This window comes from Podarcis filfolensis (genome assembly GCF_964270895.1).
Source record: "Podarcis filfolensis genome assembly, chromosome: 2".
Lineage (NCBI taxonomy): Eukaryota > Metazoa > Chordata > Lepidosauria > Squamata > Lacertidae > Podarcis > Podarcis filfolensis.
Genome location: NC_139605.1, coordinates 962,905 through 986,783, shown reverse-complemented (window position 1 = coordinate 986,783; position 23,879 = coordinate 962,905). Strand labels below are relative to the sequence as shown.

The window sequence follows — 23,879 nt, the reverse complement described above, 5'->3', positions numbered from 1 at the left end:
TCACACACTCAGTTTCATCAGCAGGCAAGCCAAGATGCATCCTAGCAGGACTTTGGGGTTTGGGCTAGGCTAGCAAATGGTGGTATTCAGGACAATCCAAAGTATGGAGATGAGTCCTAGTGAATACAGATGATCTGGTGGTGTCATCAGGGAAGGGGGGGAGAAGGGGGGTCGGGGGTGCTGGAAGGGGAGGGGTCTCTGTCGAGGCTCCTCCCCTTCCTTTAACCCTTCCCTGGACTCCCTCTCTCCCTTTCCCCAGCCAGGCGCCCCACGACCCCAGGGATTCCTGCCAGGGGAGAATGGGGGGCCTCAGCCCCACCCCAGCCCTGCTTGGGGTCCTCATTCCCCTTCCCGCCAAGGCCTCCGGGGGGGGCAGGGCAGCTGAGCATCTCTCGGCCCCCCAGGAAAGAGAAAGGGGAGTCTGGCGGTGCTGCTGCTGCCCAGGAGATCTTGCAAGGCCAGCCCTGCAGGTGTTGGGTCCCCCCTTCCCCCCTGGGTCGGGGCCTGGATCGGGGCCCCTGTCGACGGGCCCCAGGGAGGGCGCTTTCCTTACGGGGGGGTCTCTTTGTCCTCCCCTCTATTCCCCCCCTCCTCTCCCTCTTTACCTCTGGGGCTCTTCAGCGACGCCCCTCCTCCTTTCCCGGTCTGGAACTTCCGGCGCATTTCGGGGCGACACTTCCGGCTCCTTTTCAGACGCGCGCATCCCTAGAGCTACGTTTGTTAGAGCAGCCCCTCCCTGTGTTCGGAGGGGAAGGCGACGGGGCGGCGCTGCCTCTGGCCTCCTGCTCTGGGGGCTCCATGGGGACCCGGCCCCCGCCCCCCAACTGGCGGCAGGGAGGGGGACTCCAGAGGGGAGGGGGGGAGTTGGCCAAGTTTCACCCACCATCGTTTTTTAAGGGAGGGGGAGCATCTCCTTCTGGGCCTCCTTCTGCATGCCAAGCACTCAACCGGGGTCCTTCTGCATGCAGAGCAGCTGCTGCATTGCTGAGCTACGCCCCCTAACAGCCAAGCCCAGCTTCAAACACCAGCCCTCCTCCCCCCATTAAAAAACCACCCACTGGATTCAGAGGCAGTGAGGGATTCCAGACAGACAGTGGCGCCCTTGCTCTGGAATTCCCTTGCCAGCAGGGAGACTTCAAAAGCCCCCCCCCCAATGCCTCCCCCTTCCCTCATTTAGTAGGGAGACTTCTCATCTTGTGGTTGGGTCATTTCAAATCCAGTTTTTCTCTCTTTGAATACTGTTGTTGGTTTCCTTGTTTAAATTATTCTGTTCACTAGTGATATTTCACATATGTGGCTCTTATGATCCCTGCAGGGTATTAAGTGTTGTTCTAACCTCCCTATTGCAGGTGGAAAGAGGAATGTGGGGCTTGCTTATAATATCTTAGGGTGGCAGGATTAAGATTTGGGACTGGGACTTTCAGATTCAGAGCCACTTTTTGCATGAGATTTCTTCCGCAAAGAGGCCTGAAGCTGTTTGGCTTTACCTGTCCCAGTTGTCGTCCCAATAGCCCCAGTTGGGCTTCTCCAGCCAGGTGACAGGGCAGGTTGGAGGCTGCGTTGGCCACTGAAGACAGAAGCAGCAGCCCCAGCGGAGCTGCGAACAGTGGCAGGGGAACCGGGGCGTTGCTGGAGCTTTTACCCACCAACTGCTGCTGCTTCCCAACCCGCAAGTGGCAGCTGCGGCCAGTGAAACAAACTGCCTGAACGCCATGGGAGGAATGAAGGAGGGAGGGGGTGACGAAGAAAGCGTGTGAGGAAGCGGCACGGAGAAGGGGCACAGAAAAGGAAGGAAGGGCGGACTGAGGGAGAGGAAGGAGGAGCAGGAGGAAAACTCAGCAGCAGCCGGCAGCCAGCGTCACACCCCCTTCACAGCGCCACCCTTCTGAGGCAGGCAGGCGGGTGAGCCGACTCCCCCCGTTGATGGCACCCGGTGTGGGACAAGATTGCTCATCCCTGAGGAGAAATGCGCCGCCGGGTGAGGGAGAGGGAAAGAACGTGTGTGCTGGCAATCCACGCGGTGATTCCCGGACCGTCCGCAGGCCGGATCTAGAAGGCAATTGCGCCTGATCCAGCCCACAGGCCTTAGTTTGCCAACCCAGATGCTTGGAGATTCAGACCCCCATTAGAACAAGAGTAAACATGTTCTTCTGATTCAAAGGATTCTGCGGGAAGAAGAAACATGATCTGGATATTGAAGGAACTGCCTACAGGATTAAAGACTGTAGAGATCCAGCCAAGAACTACCGTATATCAGATCAAAACTCAAAATGGATGATAATGAGGGGTGAAAAGAGTTCATTGTATAGATGGAGACTAAATAAGGGTTTATTTGAAAAACACTGAATTACAACATATTCCAAAGATACTGTTTTTATTCTAAATGATACCAATAATAAATAATGCAAGCTTCTTTAACGAATGGCAAAGAGATATTTCATGATTACTCTGTCAGGGGGAAAACACCAAGAATAAAGTATAAAATTTTGATAGATACTAAAAATAGAGGTGGCTTCGCACTGCTAGATTTTCTAGTACGAGGCAGCCTCTTTGTGTTGGTTAAAAGAATGGATATCGTTGGACAACACACTATTGCTGGATTCTCAGTGGAATCTCGGTTGTAGAACGCTTGGGAAGTTGAACGTTTGGGGCTTTCAAACGCCAAGAACCCAGAGGTGAATGCTTCCATTTTTGAACGCAATTTGTAAATAAAATTATATACAGTGGTGCCTCAGGTTAAGTACTTAATTCGTTCCAGAGGTCCGTTCTTAACCTGAAGCACCACTTTAGCTAATGCGGCCTCCTGCTGCTGCTCCGCCGCTGGAGCACAGTTTCTGTTCTCATCCTGAAGCAAAGTTCTTAACCTGAAGCACTATTTCTGGGTCAGCAGAGTCTGTAACCTGAAGCGTATGTAACCCGAGGTACCACTGTATTAATAAAATTATCTATATATAAAGCAATTGAAACACTTCCCACACTGTTGGGTTGAAATAAGCGACAGACGAATGGCAAGGTGTCATACGGGAGGCATCTCTCGAGCAAGTCTCGGAGAGTCCCTTTTATTGAATATTACAGCATTACATATGTGCTTGTTGCTGATTGGTTAACATGAATACAATGCAAGGGTTGAATATAGGTATTAATCATCAATAGATTAAAGGGTGGGAAAGGGAACACAGAATTGGACAGGCGTGAAACCTCCTTATTAAACTATTAACTAGTGATTGAGTATCAAGACTTAAACTATTACTAATGATTGATTTGCGCTGGATTATGAAGAAAGCTAGAGAGTTCCAGAAAGACATCTACTTCTGCTTCATTGACTATGCAAAAGCCTTTGACTGTGTTGACCACAGCAAACTATGGCAAGTTCTTAAAGAAATGGGAGTGCCTGATCACCTCATCTGTCTCCTGAGAAATCTCTATGTGGGACAAGAAGCTACAGTTAGAACTGGATATGGAACAACTGATTGGTTCAAAATTGGGAAAGGAGTACGACAAGGCTGTATTTTGTCTCCCTGCTTATTTAATTTATATGCAGAATACATCATGTGAAAGGCTGGGCTGGATGAATCCCAAGCTGGAATTAAGATTGCCGGAAGAAATATCAACAACCTCAGATATGCAGATGACACAACCTTGATGGCAGAAAGTGAGGAGGAATTAAAGAACCTTTTAATGAGGGTGAAAGAGGAGAGCGCAAAATATGGTCTGAAGCTCAACATCAAAAAAACGAAGATCATGGCCACCGGTCCCATCACCTCCTGGCAAATAGAAGGAGAAGAAATGGAGGCAGTGAGAGATTTTACTTTCTTGGGCTCCATGATCACTGCAGATGGTGACAGCAGCCACGAAATTAAAAGACGCTTGCTTCTTGGGAGAAAAGCAAGGACAGGCCTAGACAGCATCTTGAGAAGTAGAGACGTCACCTTGCCAACAAAGGTCCGTATAGTTAAAGCCATGGTTTTCCCAGTAGTGATGTATGGAAGTGAGAGCTGGACCATAAAGAAGGCTGATCGCCGAAGAATTGATTCTTTTGAATTATGGTGCTGGAGGAGACTCTTGAGAGTCCCATGGACTGCAAGAAGATCAAACGCATCCATTCTTAAGGAAATCAGCCCTGAGTGCTCACTGGAAGGACAGATCGTGAAGCTGAGGCTCCAGTACTTTGGCCACCTCATGAGAAGAGAAGACTCCCTGGAGAAGACACTGATGCTGGGAAAGATGGAGGGCACAAGGAGAAGGGGACGACAGAGGACGAGATGGTTGGATAGTGTTTTCGAGGTTACCAGCATGAGTTTGACCAAACTGCGGGAGGTAGTGGAGGACAGAGGTGCCTGGCGTGCTCTGGTCCATGGGGTCACGAAGAGTCGGACACGACTAAACGACTAAACAACAACAACAATTGATTTTGCATGACATGAAAGAACATAACAATCGCGTTCCGTAGATGTGGTCAACAATGCGTTAAGAACAGGTCAGGGTACTGAACTCAATGTGAACTGATCAGAACATTCCCAGACCCATGCGTAGAGGCAAAAACAGCCCAGCATCCATCCCAGCACCACACTCCTTCCTTTCAAACTATTTTAGATTTTTCAGTTTGTGGATTGTAGGGTTTCAACTCTTAAAGCTTTTCCTCCTTGCGAGTCCATTGATGGTTTCTAAGAACATCAGGACTGAAGCTCTATGTACGCTCCATATACGTAAGTGGTTTTCCCTTTTTGAGTTCGCTGATGTTTGCTAAGGTTTCCACTTCTATTGACGCTCTTTCCACACTCCATACATTTATTTGCTTGTCCCCGAGTGAGTCTGTTGATGTCGTCTAAGTTTCCTGTGTGTGAAATTTGGGTTCCACTCTGAAAGAATCTCTTTCAACTCTCCATACATTTAAATGGTTTCTCCCGTGTGAGTCCGTTGATGTCTTCTAAGATTTCCAACATTGGTGAAGCCCTTTCCACACTCCTTACATTTAAATGGTTTCTCCCCTGTGTGAGTTTGATGATGGATACTAAGTGCTGTACCATCAATAAAGCTCTTTCCACATTCCATGCATTTAAATGGTTTCTCCCCTGTGTGAGTCCGTTGATGTCTTCTAACATTTCCAGCATTGGTGAAGCCCTTTCCACACTCCTTACATTTAAATGGTTTCTCCCCTGTGTGAGTCCATTGATGTTTTCTAAGTGTTCCACTGCGATTGAAGCTCTTTCCGCACTCGGTGCATTTAAATGGTTTCTCCCCAGTGTGAGTTCGATGATGGGTTCTCAGATCTCTACGCTCAATAAAACTCTTTCCACATTCCATGCATTTTAATGGTTTTTCCCCTGAGTGAGTCCACTGATGTCTTCTTACTGCTCCATTAGAAGTGAAGCTCTTTCCACACTCCTTACATTTAAATGGTTTCTCTCCTGTGTGAGTCCGTTGATGGATTCTAAGTGTTCCACTACAAGTGAAGCTCTTTCCACACTCCATACATTCAAATGGTTTCTCCCCTGTGTGAGTTTGATGATGGATACTAAGTGCTGTACCATCAATAAAGCTCTTTCCACATTCCATGCATTTAAATGGTTTCTCTCCTGTGTGAGTCCGTTGATGTTTTCTTAGTGTTTCACTGTAAGTGAAGCTCTTTCCACAATCCATACATTTATATGGTTTTTCCCCTGTGTGAGTCCATTGATGTTTTCTCAGTGTTTCACTGTGACTGAATCTCTTTCCACAATCCATACATTTATATGGTTTTTCCCCTGTGTGAGTTCGATGATGGATTCTAAGTTTTCTACTCTCAGTGAAGCTCTTATCACACAGCATACATTCAAATGGTTTTTCCCCAGTGTGAGTTTTATGATGAATATTCAGTCCTCTATTTGTACTGAAACTCTTTCCACACTCCAAACATTTAAATGGTTTCTCCCCTGTGTGAATCCGTTGATGGATTCTAAGGTTTCTACTCTGACTGAAGCTCTTTACACATTCCATGCATTTGAATGGTTTCTCTCCTGTGTGGGTCCGTTGATGTTTTCTAAATGATCCACTATCGGTGAAGCTCTTTCCACACTCCATACATTTATATGGTTTTCCCCCTGTGTGGGTTCGTTGATGGTTTCTAAGGTGTCCAATCTGACTGAAGCTCTTTCCACACTCCTTACATTTATATGGTTTCTCCCCCGTGTGAGTGTGTTTATGTATACGAAGGTTTGAACTCCAACCAAAGCTTTTTCCACACTCCATGCATTTAAATGGTTTCTCTCCTGTGTGAGTCCGTTGGTGTTTTCCAAGTGTTCCACTGTCAGTGAAACTCTTCCCACACTCCATACTTTCAAATTGTTTCTCCTCTCTCTTTTCACATTCCATGAATTTATATGGTTTCTTTCTTATTCCCATTGGACATGGCCCTCCAGAATTTTGACTGCCTTCTCCATTGTCTTCTTTCAACAGGGAGGAGCGGGGGGGGGGGGGAGGAAACCTAGGAAGAGAACAAAGGAATATTAGACACATCAATTAGCACCTGCTCTTATTTTGACGTCTCGTACATTCTTCCCTGTCCTCCATATGTTCCAAATTTTTAGGAAAGACAGATGAAATAATGTTAAATATGGTAATGCATCATCAGCCTTTTCTAACCCTTAATTAAGCATTAATGAAGCAGCAGTATCTTAGAATACGGTTGAACTGTGGGGTTTACGTTTTATAAAAAGTGGTTTCTCACAGGAACGGGAGCTGCTCTATGTTCCATGAACCTGGCCAATATTAATCAGGATCCTAAATTCATCATGAAGTTCTTCATCCGCTGAACTATAATCCTCCACCCCTTGGGCCACATTTTGTCCCCTTCGACCTCTAGATCTTTATTCATCACCTGCACAGTCCCTTTGGCCTCAGGAGGTGCATAGTGACCATTTTGGGAGACCCATATATAAGTCTAGTGACAAGGCTTGGTGCTTGTGGTCGGTTGAAGGAGCGCTCAGTTGGAGAATGTTCTTGGGGTTGGACCTCCATCTCTCAGCCTTGCATTATTGAATGGAGAGAGCTGGAGATGCAGAAGGAAAGCAGCTGGAGCCTGACCGCTGGGAAGGCCAGACTGAGACACCCACCCAAATTATGATTTATAATAATTATATGCCACCGGGTCTCGCACCCGCCTCCTGACACTGGCTTATCTTAGCGGAGACTCCCTGTCCAGGCCTCTCTCACTGTTCTTCCTCCTTTGCCCTGGGTGGCCAAGGGCTTCTGGATATTCTAGCTCTGCTCCAACTGGGAATTATTTATTAAATTGTTATACCTCTCTTCATATGAAGATCACAAGATAAAAATCTGTGTGACACTGAAAAAGGTGAGCATTAAAGGTGAATAATACCCATTGTGGGAAAGAATAGAAAGAAGATAAAACCAGTGGTGTGTACTCCTGAATGTAATATAATAATAATAATAATAATAATAATAATAATGATAATGATAATGATAATAATAATGTGTAAAGAAGAAACCAATCTTCAAATCAGTTTCATATTCCCTGGCTGTATTTTTCAGCCACAATTGTGACTCAGAATCTTAGCCAAACTTTATTCTAGAATATCAACTGGATCTCTTTGTAATAGGAGCCAGACAATCCCTGGGATTTCATCCAGACATTCCTTTAGTGTGGGCAGCAGCAGCGGAGGAAGGAAGGAAGGAAGCAATTTGGGGACAAACCATTTCCTTCAGAAGGTCTTCCCTAGCGGCCAGCAGGCTTGATATACTGCTCAGTGGGGACACCTTGGATTTATAGTGTTAGGGTCTGGATACCAATCACAATCCCTTGGAAATGTCTCAAGAACCCTTAAGATCCAATTTCACCAGCTCCCAAGTAACACTGAGCCCTAGAGGAACCTTCTATGCTGAGTTGAGGCATCTCTGGCCCTCCAGATGTGGTTGGACTCAAAGTACCACCTGCCCAAGCAAGGATGGCCCATGGCCAGGGAGGATGGGAGTCTTATCTGGTGGGACACACTTTCTCCCATCTTCTCCCTCCTCTGAAAACACTGTATACCTGTCTCTAACATCTTCCTGATACAGTCCCACCAACTGCACACATTCCCAAATCATCCTGCACCATTGACTTCCCAAGGCGGCTGCATTGTGTCTAGGACACTGGCAATGGGACAGCACCTTCCACTGGAGGAGAGGATAGAGGGTTAAATCAGGGCTGGCCAAATGGGACTCAGCTCCCTCCCCTCCTTGCCCCTCCCTGCATCTGCTGCCTGAGGGGGCTCCCTCAGTTTCCCTCATGGTGGAGCAGGCCCTGAGAACAGCTTTCTCTCTTCCCCCAAAATACAGGAAACACGACAAAGAAGGCCTTGGAGTGTCACCGTGGAACATAACAACAACAACAACAGCAACAACTGGTTGTAAGTCCCTTTGGGCTGCCCTGGGCAAGAGAAAGCGACTAATAGATTCAATAAATAAATAAAGATAACAATTGTAGTAATAATTACACAGGCTGGGGGGGAACTCCACCCATTTCCATAACAATCTTCCCCATCCCTTAAACCCACAGATTTAAGAGATCTGATATAGTGGGAATAATGGAAACCAGGTGAGAAGGAGTTGGGCCCAGGTGTCTCTGGGTGGGAGCCCTTTAGATGCTTCTGCACAGAAACACAGGCATGTGGCAGAGACTGGAGTTGCCCAGAGAGAAGCCTCAAAGGGGGGGGATAAGAAAGGGGGCTTCCTCCCTTTCCTCTTTCCCCCCATGGTTGGACTCGCTCGAACAGCCCCCAGCGCCCCCTGCAGCTCCTGATCTGGGACCTAAGGCAGGGCAAGGACTGAGCTTCAGGGGAGGAGAGGGTGGCTGGATCGGGGCTCCTGCTCAGGGATCTCTCCCTGGTCTACGCGGAGTCCTGGCAGATTCCTGGGCAGGAGGGAGAAGTCAAGGCAGGCGGCCCCCCTGTCCCTCTCTCTTTCTCCAAGATGGCTTCGATCCCTCCCCAGGGATGCTCCCTTCCTCCCTCCACCCCGAGGGTCCCATTTGTGCCAAATTGGAGTGGAGGGGAGGGAGACAGGGTGGGGCTCTCTTGCCTCCTTTAACCCTTACATGGACTTCCTCTCTCTGATTCTCCACACAAAGGGGACCCACCAAGGCACGCCTTGGCACCCACGGGAACCAGGATCATGGCGCCCCAGGGATTCCTGCCAGGGAGAACCCGGAACTCCCAGAGAGGTGCGGGGTCTCGGTTCAACTCCCAGCCCTTGGGGGGCCTCCCATTTCCTTCTTGCACAAGCACCGGGGTTGGGTGGGGAGTAGGGCAGCTGCGCATCTCTTCACTACTCTTAAGCGGATGAGGGGTTGCAAAGGAGATCTTGCAATGCGAATCCTGTGAATGGAGGGTCTCCAATTTGCAGCCGGATTGCATGGATCGGGGCCTCTGCAGATAGCACCCAGGAAGTTTGCCTCTCCAGTAGAGGCCACAGTGGTAAAGAAGAAAAACATGTTGGAAAATTGGACTACTGTGCCTATAAAAAACTTTTAAAAGAAGAAGAGAACCAATGGACACTTATGAGTTTTGAGGAATGAAGAGATGTCATTGCAGATTGGTTCCAATATTATCAAATATTCAAAAGATTTAAAGTAGATAAACAAAAAGGGTTCGCCGAGAAACGCTGAGATTTGAATCCGACGTAATGAATTCAAAAAGTAAAACCCTTTCTAAAGCTTACCGCCTCCTCCTCGAATGGGAAGTTACATCAGAATATGATAAAGTGGTCTCAAGACTTTGGGTATGCTATAACAATGTCCCAGTGGGAAAACCTGTGGAAGAATAGTTGGAAATTTACTATATGCTATGCCATAAAGGAAAACTTGTTAAAAATGCAACACCGGTGGTATTGAACTCCATGGAAATTAGCCAAAATGTACCAAGGAGGCAGGGGACGCGGGTGGCGCTGTGGGTTAAACCACAGAGCCTAGGACTTGCCAATCAGAAGGTCGGTGGTTCGTGTCCCCATGACGGGGTGAGCTCCCGTTGCTCAGTCCCTGCTCCTGCCAAGCTAGCAGTTCAAAAGCACGTAGATAAATGTTCAAAGTGCAAGGAGATAAATAGGTACTGCTCTGGTGGGAAGGTAAACGGCATTTCCGTGCGCTGCTCTGGTTCGTCAGAAGGGCTTAGTCATGCTGGCCACATGACCCGGAAGCTGTACACCGGCTCCCTCGGCCAATAAAGCGAGATGAGTGCCGCAACCCCAGAGTCGTTCGTGACTGGACCTAATGGTCAGGGGTCCCTTTACCTTTGCTTACAAAGGAACCAAAAGTAATTGTTGGAGATGTGGAGACCAAACAGGCTCACTGTACCATATATGGTGGCAATGTAGCAAAATAAAGAAAGTTTGGGAGGAAATTCACCTTGAACTGGAGAAAAAGTTAAGAATGTCATTTATTAGGAAACCAGAGGCATATCTGTTGGGCATCACTGATTCAGATATTCCTAAAAAATGTAAAGATCTTTTTTGTATGCAACAGTGGCAGCAAGAGTTCTTATAGCTACAAGGTGGAAGAGCGACATAATTCCTTCTAGACCAAGAGTGGATACAAAAATTGACTGAATATGCTGAATTAGATAGCCTATCTGAAGCATGGAAATAAACATGGGGGGAGAAACCAATTTAAAAAAAGAAAAAAAATATAGCACCCAGGAAGCGAGTTGTTGTTGGGGGTCTCTGCCCCCTTTCTCCCCCCACCTATTGCCCCCTTCCCCACCCTACAGCTCTACCTTTTTGTCCTCTCTGGCCCTCCACTGCCATCGCTTTGCTATTCTATTCCGATTTCCTTTCCTGCAATACAAAGAGCTGGGGGCTCTCCAAGGACGCGCCCCCTCTGGGGACTGAAGTGTGCATGCACACGAAAGCTCATACCAATAACAAACTTAGTTGGTCTATAAGGTGCTACTGGAAGGAATTCTTTTTTATTTTGTTTTGATTATATCTTACATTATGCTTACTATTGTGAGACCCTACCTTCATGTCTATACATGACAGATTTAAACTTTGACTGAAACTCCATCTATATTCTTGACATTTACATGACTTCTCCTATGTCTGAGCTTGTTGACGGCTCCTCAGTTTTCCACTTCTACTGAAGTTCTTTCCACACGCCATCCATTTAAACGGTTTCTCTCCTGTGTGGGTCCCTTGATGCATATCAAGCTCTGTATTCTGCCTGAAGCTCTTTATTTGTACATTTAAAAGGATTCTCCCATGTCAGTTCCTTGATGTTTTCTAAGGCTTGGTGCATGCGGTCAGCTGAAGGAGTGCTCAGATAGGAAAATGTTCTTGGATCTAGACCTCCATCTGTCAACATTGTTGGGGTGAGTGAGTGTTCATTCTTTCCAGAACCAACTGATAGTTTTTGAAAGCTCCAGAACACATTTTAGGTTTATCTGGCAGGAAAGAAACCAAGAATTAAATATAAAATTATAATGGATACTTAGGAGAGAGGTGGATTCTGCCAGATTTATGTTTCTACTATGAGGCCTCTGCTGGCTTAAGAAGTGTGTGATAGTGAAAGACACTAAGCGACTGGATTTAGAAGGTCATGAGAACACCTTTGGTCGGCATGTTTCTTCATAGTATCATAAAACTAAAACACACAAGAGCTTTGTGAATCATGTTATTAGGAAAAACAAATTTAGAGTATGGGATAAATATGAGAATCTGCTGGAATGAAAGACACCTTTTTGGTTTTCACCCACAGAAGCAATAGCTTCTAAAGGATGCAATATGGAAGAACAATGGGCAACTTACAGAGATCTTTTGGACTTTCCAGAAGAAAAAAGAAAACTGAATAAACAGGATGAGGTGGGAGGTACAGCCATCGATTGGTTACAATACCATCAAATTATCTTGTTTATACAAGATAAAAGAAGAGATTTTGTGACTCAAAGTTTGCACATTGAAAGAGATATCATTGAGAGTAAAGAGAAAGTGATTTCCAAAATGTAAGAGATACTATTGGAATGGGAAACAAAAGACAAACTGGTAAAATCAGCAGTGATACACTAGGCCAGAAATATAAGTCATAATTAGAGCTGGGCGATATATCGTCCAAGACTGCCTTGAAGTTAACATTGTGGTAGCTGTTTCCTAATATTTGAGCCGACAATATATTGCGAAACACAATGGGTGTAAGGACTAGGCGATATCTGGTTTCCAACATCGTGGTCTCACCAGCTAAACATTGCAATATTATCACCATCTAAACCTCACAATATCACCTGGTGAATGTCATGTTACCAGATAATGGCCATGGGCCATTATCACTCCTGCAGAGATAGTCCCTGGGCCTGACCAATGCAGCGCGACGCTGGAAAACGCGTTTGTGCATGTCCGCGTCGACGGAAGTAGCTTCTGCGCATGGCCAGACGCCCAAAATTGTGCAGGCGCGAAGTGATTTTCAGCATCTGGACATGCACAGAAGCAATTTCCAGTATCTGTGCATGCGCAAACGCGATTTCCGGCGCCGCTCGGCAAGTCCCCTGTGCGCTGTGCTAAACCGGTGCAGCGCAGCGCACAGGGGACTCGCCGAGCGGACAGTTCGGTCCACGGGCAGCTCGTGGGCCAGTAAAATGGTCTTCGTGGGCCATACGTTGCCGACCCCTGGGCTAAACATTGCAATCTACCACAATGTCTGAAATAACGATGGAACTTTACAGAGGTAAATAGGACAGTGTCCTGGCAGCTGCTACTACTTAGGGGTCTAAAACGGATAAATGACAATATTATCAATAATCATCTCACCAGGACTTTTGGTTTTGCGCTTGGCTACCAAATGGTGGAAAAGGGACGCGGGTGGCGCTGTGGGTAAAACCTCACTGCCTAGGACTTGCTGATTGCATGGTCGGCGGTTCGAATCCCCGCGGCGGGGTGAGCTTCCGTCTTTCCGTCCCAGCTGCTGCCCACCTAGCAGTTCGAAAGCACCCTTAAGTGCAAGTAGATAAATAGGTACCGCTTTATAGCGGGAAGTTAAACGGCGTTTCCGTGTGCTGCGCTGGTGCTGGCTCGCCAGAGCAGCTTCGTCACGCTGGCCGCGTGACCCGGAAGTGTCTGCGGACAGCGCTGGCCCCCGGCCTCTTAAGTGAGATGGGCGCACAACCCTAGAGTCTGTCAAGACTGGCCCGTACCGGCAGGGGTACCTTTACCTTTTACCAAATGGTGGTATTCAGGACAATCCAAAGTATAGAGATGAGTCCTAGTGAATACAGATAACCTGGTACTGTCATCAGGGAAGGGGGGGAGAAGGGGGGTCGGGGGTGCTGGAAGGGGAGGGGTCTCTGTGGAGGCTCCTCCCCTTCCTTTAACCCTTCCCTGGACTCCCTCTCTCCCTTTCCCCAGCCAGGCGCCCCACGACCCCAGGGATTCCTGCCAGGGGAGAATGGGGGGCCTCAGCCCCACCCCAGCCCTGCTTGGGGTCCTCATTCCCCTTCCCGCCAAGGCCTCCAGGGGGGGCAGGGCAGCTGAGCATCTCTCGGCCCCCCAGGAAAGAGAAAGGGGAGTCTGGCGGTGCTGCTGCTGCCCAGGAGATCTTGCAAGGCCAGCCCTGCAGGTGTTGGGTCCCCCCTTCCCACCTGGGTCGGGGCCTGGATCGGGGCCCCTGTCGACGGGCCCCAGGGAGGGCGCTTTCCTTACGGGGGGGTCTCTTTGTCCTCCCCTCTTATCCCCCCCTCCTCTCCCTCTTTACCTCTTGGTCCTCCGCCTCCCTGGCTCCGGATTAGTCCGCTTTCCTTGTCTGCAATAGAAAGGGCTGGGGGGGGGGGCTCTTCAGCGACGCCCCTCCTCCCCTTTCCTGGAAACTTCCGGCACATTTAGCAGCGACACTTCCGGTTCCTTTTGGGATTCGCTTGCCCCTAGAGCTACGTCCATAGAGCAGCCTCTCCCTGTGTTGAGATGGGAAGCGGACGGGACGGCGCTGCCTCTGGGGGCTCCATGGGGACATGGCCCCCCTCCTTCCTCCTCCCCACAGCAGGGGGTCGAGATGGCTGCGGGGGGGCATCATATCTGGGGGTGACCTGGGTTTGCGGGGAGAGAGGGACGTGCTTTTCAATCTGCAAACAGGGAGGCTGGGAGGGAAGAGGATGAATGAGAAGGAGGGAAGGGCTGCCCCTCCCCCTGTGGGTCAGGAGAGTGGGGGAGGGGCTGAGCCAGGGAAGCCAAGGGGGGGTCCCTCCCCCCCCCGCCCAGGTTTGCCTCGGAAGGTCCTCTGTGAAGCCCAGAGATGGACCCAGCCTCTGGGGGTGGGAAGAGACATGGGGCTGCCTGAGAGCGAAGGGGCGCTTCCTTTCCTCTCCCCCTCCTCCCCACAGGCTCTCCTGCGGCCAGAGACCCCCTTGGCCCGGCTGCCCCCTCGCCAGGCAGGGAGAGGGTCGGATCCCCTTCCGCCATGAGAGGAATGCAATGGGGTTGTGAGGGGGGAGAGAGAGACCCCTTTCTGCTCCCCTCCCAAGAGGGTCCCCGTTGTGTCTCTGAGGGAGAAGAGAGGAGGAGCCCCTCCCCCCGCTGCTTCTTTCCCTCAGCGACTCTGAGGGCAACGACTTTTCCCGCCTTTTCCCAACTTCCCGCCCTTCGACATCTGAGCCTCGCCTCAGTTTCAGGCGCCAAGGAGGCAGACTCCCCGGGCTCCCTGCTTTATTAGTGGATTTCTTCTCATTCGCCCTGATTTCTGCTCATATATCTTGCTTTTGGAGCTTCCCTCTGCTTCTTTAGAAAGAAGGCTGTCTAAAAAGCCCCTCACCACTGCCTGCATCCCATACAGTATGTAAATGTCTGATTTCTTCCCATTTGCTGTGTATAATTCTTCCTCCAGGACTGTTCTTCCTTCCTGCCAGTGTCACTTCCAAACTAATAATTCTTCCCTCACTGTCCTTAAATAGCTGCTTGGAGTCTAGTTTGGGGCCTGCATAAAGAACCTCCTCTCTTGTCTCGTGCCTGCTTACTCGGAAGTAAGTCCTACTCTGCTCCCATGTGCGGAGCCAGCAGTTCAGGCAGTTCTGCTAGCAGGAGGCCAAGGGACCCAGAGTGGTTTGCAACCGGGGTGGTTTCCAAATGCTGCCCTTTTTGATACGTTTCCATTTATTCTTTTGCGTGGGGATTGGCCAATTGAACCCCCCCCCCATTCAAAAGAAAGACTTGCAAAAGATTTCAAAGGCGGAATTTCCAAATGATGGCACTTTGTCCTGAATTTAAGACAAGTCAGTTGAAAACTCATGGGCTTTTTTGGCGTTTATTTGGGGCCTTGTTTAAAAAAAAGCTCTACAATTTTGGGGTTGTCCTGTTTTTTACTTTTATAGCTCAGTCAGTAGAGCATGAGACTGTAAACCGACATGTGACACATAACAAACCCGTATCTGCTCCTTAAGGAGGAATGGAAATTATTTATGGAGATCTATGGTGTGAACACATTTGGAGTACTGTGCACAGTTCAGTATCTGGGACCTTTCAGTTTGGAGAGAAGACGAGGAAGGAAGGACATGTCAGATAGAATGGAGAAAGAGGATAGAGAAAAGCCACTCCCCCTTAAAACTAGAACTCATGGAATCCAGTGAAGCATGAAGCAGGAATGGTGGAAGATTTAGGAGAGCGAAAAGAAGGGTCTCCCCCCCTTCTCTGCATCCATCCAGTCCATGATGGCAACAGCAACAATAAGATAATTACATCAATAGTATGCATTGTGCTCTGCTGGCAGGAGGACTCCCTCAGATCATGTCCAGTTGCAAAAGTGCAAGGAGACTTTCCACCCTCAGGGCCCAGAGGTGGATTGTGCCTTGGGGCAGCTGGTGGAATTGGAGGAAGCTGACCCTTAGCACTCTGGGTTTGGGACCTGCCTGAACCTCCTTCCCCATTATACTCATCCATATTGTTTCTCGCCTGCGTCATTTTGGGGATAGCATTCTACACTTGCGTCACCATGGCTCCCACCCCCCAGCACATTGCTTTGAGATGTTCTGGTACGGCCCCTTCTTCCCTGTGCCCCCTTCCCTCCTCATGCAAGACCACCAGTCTCAGCTACACTTTGAGCAACTCTCTATTCCCAGATACAAACATTTCCAACTCCCTCCACCAAACACCAACACCAGCTCACTCTCAGTCCACCCTCATTCAGAAGCAACACTACAGATTCACATTAAATATTATATTATGCTTACTATTGTGAAATGTTACCTTCATTATTTAAATATATGTCTAGACAACATTACATGCAAACAACAAAAGCTCACATACGCTGCATGCGTTTAAGATTGATTTCCTGTTATTGATGTGAACGAAAGTATATAAACTTATATAAGGACACTTATGAGAAGAAGTGGAAGGAAATAAAAAAAGAATTGGAGACTTGGGGGAAATTGAATTTGTCCCTGTGGGGGAGAATATCCACAGTTAAAATGATGGTATTGCCAAAGATGATTTTTATGTTCCAAACAATACCTATAATTAGAGGCGTAAAGTGTCTTAAGGATTGGCAGAAAGACCTTGCCAAGTTTATTTGGCAAGGGAAAAAAGCACGCATAAAATTTAAGCGACTAACAGAGTTGAAGGAAAAAGGAGGCTTCGCGGTCCCTGACCTTAAACTGTGCTTTGAGGCAGCGTGCTGGACATGGATTAAGGAATGGATATTAATTAAAAACACGGAAGTCCTAGATCTGGAGGGATGGGATATTGTGTACGGGTGGCATGGCTACATAGGCTATAACAAGGTTAAATTTCACAAAGGATTTTTAAATCATATGGTGAGAAGGGCATTATATGAAGTATGGGAGAGGAGTAAAAAATCAGTAGTAACCAAAACACCATGGTGGCTGTCACCAATGAAATCTATGTCAGTCCACAGGCTGAATATGAACAGTGATTGGCTAACATATAAGGATTTAGTAGAGGAAACTAGTAATGATCCGAAAATAAAGGACCTAGGCAAATTGAAACAGAAGGGAATAACCTGGCTGGAGTATTATCAATTAAAAGCCGCCCTTGAAAAGGATAAAAGAACCAAAGGATTTGACAAAAAAATATCCTATCTAGAGAAGGATATTTTATATAATAATCAAAAGACACTTTCTAAAATGTACAAACTACTTTTGAATTGACAAAGAAAGGAGGAAGATATCAAAGAAATTACAGTAAAATGGGAGAGGGACCTGGGACATACGATCAAACCCAATATTTGGAACGAATTATGGACTAAAAATATAAAATTCACGGCTTGTCTCCTTATAAGGGAAAATCTTATGAAAACGTACTATAGGTGGTACCTGACCCCTGTAAAACTTGCAAAAATAAATAAATCAAATAATAATAAGTGCTGGCGATGTAAGGAACAGATAGGAACATACGACCATATGTGGTGGTCCTGTCTAGAGATACAAAGATTTTGGAACATGATTTATGAAGAGATAAAGAGATTGATAAAAACTACATTTAGCAAGAAACCGGAAGAATTTTTACTAGGAATGGTTTCAGATAATATTCCCAAAAAGAAAACTAGGCTATTTATGTATGCGACGTCAGCAGCAATGGTTATAGTGGCAAAACACTGGAAAGATAAAAATATACCCACTAAAGAGGAATGGGTAGTCAAATTGTGCGAGTACTTGGAGCTCGCAAAGCTGACAGATGCAATAAGAGATAAACCTAAAAAATTGGTGAAAGAAGAATGGGAATGTTTAAATAATAATTTAGGGGACAAGGGCTCAGCAAGAAAGATCTGGCTATGTTTAGAATGATACCGCATAAAGAAATGTTCCCTGATACCAAGATGAGGGATTCCTTTGGAATGCAGATAGAGTCAATTGATAAGAATAATGATCTGTTGAGTTTGACGGAAGTGTACAATAGATGAGCTTTCCTGCTTTGGCTCATCTTCCTTTTTCTTTTTCTTTTTTTCTTTTTTCTTTTCTTTTACCTTTCCCATAGTTGCTTATGTTCTGTGTCATGTACTTCAATATTTTTTGTAGTTTTTGTAGTTTTTTTTCATTACTATTAAGGAATTTTCCTTTGTAATTTTTGGCTGTTTATATTTATATGTACCTGTTTAAGCAAAATAAAAGCTATTAAAAAAAAAGTGTCAACTTAGAGAAAAACAGGTCCTACACTCTAAAAAGTGTTGCATAATAACCGAAGCAGGATGAACACTCCTTCTGTCTAAATCCTTTCTCTTCTTTGAGTTAATTGATGGCCTGAAGGTGTTTCCACTATTACAGCTCTTACCCCTCGGAGTCTTTTGATGGTTTGTAAGACTTCCACTACAACTGAACCTCTGTCCACTTCCCTAGGACTTATATTGTTGCTCCCCTGTATGAGTTTGTAGATGTTTTGAAAGAACTCCACTTGTACTGAAACTCTTTCCACACTCCATGCATTTAAATGATTTCTCCCCCATGTGACTCCGTTGATGTCTTCTAAGGTCTCCACTCTGACTGAAGCTCTTTCCACACTCCATGCATTTAAATGGTTGCTCTCCTGTGTGACTCCGTTGATGGTTTCTAAGTGTTCTACTCTCAGTGAAGCTCTTTCCACATTCCATGCATTTAAATGGTTTCTCCCCTGTGTGAGTCCGTTGATGAATTCTAAGTTGTCCACTTTGACTGAAGCTCTTTCCACACTCCATGCATTTAAATGATTTCTCCCCTGTGTGAGTCCGTTGATGAATTCTAAGGCTTCCGCTAATAGTGAAGCTCTTTCCACACTCCATACATTTAAATGGTTTCTCCCCCGTGTGAGTCCGTAGATGAATTCTAAGGCTTCTGCTAGTAGTGAAGCTCTTTCCACACTCCATGCAATTAAATGGTTTCTCCCCCGTGTGAGTCCGTAGATGAATTCTAAGGCTTCTGCTAGTAGTGAAGCTCTTTCCACACTCCATGCAATTAAATGGTTTCTCCCCCGTGTGAGTCCGTAGATGAATTCTAAGGCGCTGCGCCTCCCAGCTGTCCCCGGAGCTTGCGAGGCAAGCAGCGGGGAGAAGCGCTCTTCTCCCTGCCGCCCGCCTTGAGATCAGGTCCGGGGACAGCAGGAAGACGCGCTGTGCCTCCCCGCTGTCCCCGGAGCTTGCGGGGCAGGCAGCAGGGAGAAACGCTCTTCTCCCTGCCGCCCACCCTCAGACCAGGTCCGGGGACAGCGGGGAGACGCGCTGCGCCTCCCAGCTGTCCCCGGAGCTCGCGGGGCAGGCAGCGGGGAGAAGCGCTCTTCTCCCTGCCGCCCGCCCTCAGACCAGGTCCGGGGACAGCGGGGAGACGCGCTGCGCCTCCCCGCTGTCCCCGGAGCTTGCGGGCAGGCAGCGGGGAGAAGCGCTCTTCTCCCTGCCGCCCGCCCTCAGACCAGGTCCGGGGACAGCGGGGAGACGCGCTGCGCCTCCCCGCTGTCCCCGGAGCTTGCGGGGCAGGCAGCGGGGAGAAGCGCTCTTCTCCCTGCCGCCCGCCCTCAGACCAGGTCCGGGGACAGCGGGGAGACGCGCTGCGCCTCCCAGCTGTCCCCGGAGCTCGCGGGGCAGGCAGCGGGGAGAAGCGCTCTTCTCCCTGCCGCCCGCCCTCAGACCAGGTCCGGGGACAGCGGGGAGACGCGCTGCGCCTCCCCGCTGTCCCCGGAGCTTGCGGGGCAGGCAGCGGGGAGAAGCGCTCTTCTCCCTGCCGCCCGCCCTCAGACCAGGTCCGGGGACAGCGGGAAGACGCGCTGCGCCTCCCAGCTGTCTCTGGAGCTTGCGGGGCTGGCAGCGGGGTCTCCCCTCTCACTCTGCAGGCTTCAGCAAAAGCCTGCATTCGCCCTATAGGACGCACACACATTTCCCCTTCATTTTTGGAGGGGAAAAAGTGCGTCCTATAGAGCGAAAAATACGGTATATTCCACAGGGCGAGCACCACTACCCAGAAGGCCTTCTGTCTGGTTCCCTGTAACCTCACTTCTTGCAATGAGGGAACTGCCAGAAGGCCCTTGGCGCTGGATCTCAGTGTCCAGGTTGAACGATGGAGGTGGAGACGCTCCTTCAGGTATACAGGACTGAAGCCGTGTAGGGCTTGAAAGTTCAGCACCAACACTTTGAATTGTGCTCATAAACGTACTCAAATATTCCTCTGCAGTAAAGGAGGCAAATGGAAGCCTTCCCATTGTCTTTGTGCTTACAAATACTGCCTTAAGGAGGGATGAACAGGGTGAGCCTGTGACCTGGATTCAGGAACTAAAGTATTTACCATCACAAAAGAATGGCCAGGCTGCCCAGGTAATGCAGTTTGTGACCATTAACAGGTATCCTTGGGGACAGGTTTTCTGCTGTAGACCGCCTCCTGTGATGTATTCCTGCTGTAAACATTCTCCTTCTGTATGATATTGGGGGGGGTCTTGGGTGGGCAATTTCAAAAGACTATATAAGGCCTTGCACACCTCCCTCCTGGTTGTGGTGAGAGGGGGGGACACTGTTGCAATAAAGATCAGGCTTACTAGCCGCTTTGCTTCTCCATATCCTCTGGTTGGCCTCTGTTATTTTCTCCTACCTACCGTATTTTTCGCTCCATAAGGCGCACCTGATCATAAGGTGCACCTAGTTTCTAGAGGGGGAATTCAAGAAAAAAAATATTTAAAATTATTTAAAGGGAGCGCTGAGCAGAGCTCCCTGGTGCCCTGCGGAGGCTTTGCGCCACTAAGGCAGAAGCTAAAACAGCTAGAGGGAGCACTGCGCAGCGCTCTCTCTAGCTGTTCTAGCTTCTGGGGTAGCCCGTGAAGCCTCCGCAGGGCAGCAGCGAGCCTTCATCCCGGGCTTCCCCCGCCAGCCCTGACAAGCTCTGGGAGTATTCCCCACCTCCCGCAAAAGCCCACAGGAGCTGCGCACCCTTTAAGGAGCGTGCGGATCCTGCGAGCTTTTTTACGAGGTGGGAGAAGGGACTGACGCAGCCAGTCAGTCCCTCCTCTGGGAAAAGCCCCCAAGAGCGGCGTGCTCTTCAAAGGGTGTGCGGCTTCTGCGGGCTTTTGCGGGAGGTGGGGGAATTCTGTAAGATTATTTGGGGAAGTTTTTCTAATGAGAAGATATTGTCACAGATGCTTGTTTTTGCCACTCTCAAAAGTGTGAATTTCTGTATCTGCAGAGATAACATGCCTTTTCTTCGCATGAAAAATGTTATAAAATAAATATACAGAGTTGAGGGAAAACCTTAATCCCATTGTTCCTTTGCAGATGTATATACACAGAATCAACCCCTTAAATTCTAAGTTCCAAGAGGTTCAATGAACAGATGGTTTGCAGTGGAAGAGATCTGCACAAGTCGCTAAGTGTGAAGCAGTAAAAATGAAAGTGCAACCTTGTGAGCAGAATACTCCACACATCTTGGGGTCTTTGTGTAATAATTGTGCAAGTCAGACTTGAGGCAAGCGCTGAAGGCTCTTCAGGGCTGGCAACCTCTTCCCAATCCCACTGGGTTCCAACAACCGCACTAACACTTAACTGTACAGAATAGGCACCTGGATGCAGAAGCCAGTCCAAAGGGGTGGCTGGTAGTGGAGGTGGTGAAATGCTTAAGTTCTGAGTTTTTCATGTGCGCTAAAACTCAGCCTGATTGGTTGTTGTTTTTTATTCAAAAAAATATTTTTAGCAACATGCTATAATATTATTGTTTTAGTTAAATAAATTGTTTAAGTTGTTACTAAGGAAATGATTATTTTTCTCCTTCCAATAAATTACAGCAGAAATGTTGTCCAAATATAGACAATTAACTTATTAAACCTCAGAATGATTTCATAATTATCTGTCTATTTCTAATAGTGTAACCAAATCAGAAATTTTTGATTTAAATAGAATCATACTGACTAGTGATTTACCGTAAATTGTGATTGAAATCAATTTGACTTATATCAAATCCACCCTGATTGCAATCTACCACAATGTCTGAAATAAGGCTGGAACTATACAGAGGCGAACAGGACAATGTCCTGGCAGCTGCTACTACTTAGGGGTGTGAAACGGCTAAATGACAATATTATCAATCATCACACACTCAGTTTCATCAGCAGGCAAGCCAAGATGCATCCTAGCAGGACTTTGGGGTTTGGGCTAGGCTAGCAAATGGTGGTATTCAGGACAATCCAAAGTATGGAGATGAGTCCTAGTGAATACAGATGATCTGGTGGTGTCATCAGGGAAGGGGGGGAGAAGGGGGGTCGGGGGTGCTGGAAGGGGAGGGGTCTCTGTCGAGGCTCCTCCCCTTCCTTTAACCCTTCCCTGGACTCCCTCTCTCCCTTTCCCCAGCCAGGCGCCCCACGACCCCAGGGATTCCTGCCAGGGGAGAATGGGGGGCCTCAGCCCCACCCCAGCCCTGCTTGGGGTCCTCATTCCCCTTCCCGCCAAGGCCTCCGGGGGGGGCAGGGCAGCTGAGCATCTCTCGGCCCCCCAGGAAAGAGAAAGGGGAGTCTGGCGGTGCTGCTGCTGCCCAGGAGATCTTGCAAGGCCAGCCCTGCAGGTGTTGGGTCCCCCCTTCCCCCCTGGGTCGGGGCCTGGATCGGGGCCCCTGTCGACGGGCCCCAGGGAGGGCGCTTTCCTTACGGGGGGGTCTCTTTGTCCTCCCCTCTATTCCCCCCCTCCTCTCCCTCTTTACCTCTGGGGCTCTTCAGCGACGCCCCTCCTCCTTTCCCGGTCTGGAACTTCCGGCGCATTTCGGGGCGACACTTCCGGCTCCTTTTCAGACGCGCGCATCCCTAGAGCTACGTTTGTTAGAGCAGCCCCTCCCTGTGTTCGGAGGGGAAGGCGACGGGGCGGCGCTGCCTCTGGCCTCCTGCTCTGGGGGCTCCATGGGGACCCGGCCCCCGCCCCCCAACTGGCGGCAGGGAGGGGGACTCCAGAGGGGAGGGGGGGAGTTGGCCAAGTTTCACCCACCATCGTTTTTTAAGGGAGGGGGAGCATCTCCTTCTGGGCCTCCTTCTGCATGCCAAGCACTCAACCGGGGTCCTTCTGCATGCAGAGCAGCTGCTGCATTGCTGAGCTACGCCCCCTAACAGCCAAGCCCAGCTTCAAACACCAGCCCTCCTCCCCCCATTAAAAAACCACCCACTGGATTCAGAGGCAGTGAGGGATTCCAGACAGACAGTGGCGCCCTTGCTCTGGAATTCCCTTGCCAGCAGGGAGACTTCAAAAGCCCCCCCCCCAATGCCTCCCCCTTCCCTCATTTAGTAGGGAGACTTCTCATCTTGTGGTTGGGTCATTTCAAATCCAGTTTTTCTCTCTTTGAATACTGTTGTTGGTTTCCTTGTTTAAATTATTCTGTTCACTAGTGATATTTCACATATGTGGCTCTTATGATCCCTGCAGGGTATTAAGTGTTGTTCTAACCTCCCTATTGCAGGTGGAAAGAGGAATGTGGGGCTTGCTTATAATATCTTAGGGTGGCAGGATTAAGATTTGGGACTGGGACTTTCAGATTCAGAGCCACTTTTTGCATGAGATTTCTTCCGCAAAGAGGCCTGAAGCTGTTTGGCTTTACCTGTCCCAGTTGTCGTCCCAATAGCCCCAGTTGGGCTTCTCCAGCCAGGTGACAGGGCAGGTTGGAGGCTGCGTTGGCCACTGAAGACAGAAGCAGCAGCCCCAGCGGAGCTGCGAACAGTGGCAGGGGAACCGGGGCGTTGCTGGAGCTTTTACCCACCAACTGCTGCTGCTTCCCAACCCGCAAGTGGCAGCTGCGGCCAGTGAAACAAACTGCCTGAACGCCATGGGAGGAATGAAGGAGGGAGGGGGTGACGAAGAAAGCGTGTGAGGAAGCGGCACGGAGAAGGGGCACAGAAAAGGAAGGAAGGGCGGACTGAGGGAGAGGAAGGAGGAGCAGGAGGAAAACTCAGCAGCAGCCGGCAGCCAGCGTCACACCCCCTTCACAGCGCCACCCTTCTGAGGCAGGCAG

General features: G+C 48.7%; 1 protein-coding gene across 2 annotated transcripts in view; it reads right to left on the bottom strand.

Moving 5' to 3' along the window:
- Window positions 1-13,813, bottom strand: part of LOC310756938 (uncharacterized protein) — a 34,641-nt gene extending 20,828 nt beyond the window's left edge. Inside the window, exon 1 of one of the 2 annotated variants that reach the window (XR_014544993.1) lies at window positions 13,706-13,813. The gene's annotated coding sequence lies outside the window, so the exon portion shown is untranslated. The remainder of the gene's footprint in view (window positions 1-13,705) is intronic. The other variant, XM_083601901.1, reaches the window with a different exon arrangement.
- Between the last annotated feature and the right edge of the window lie 10,066 nt (window positions 13,814-23,879).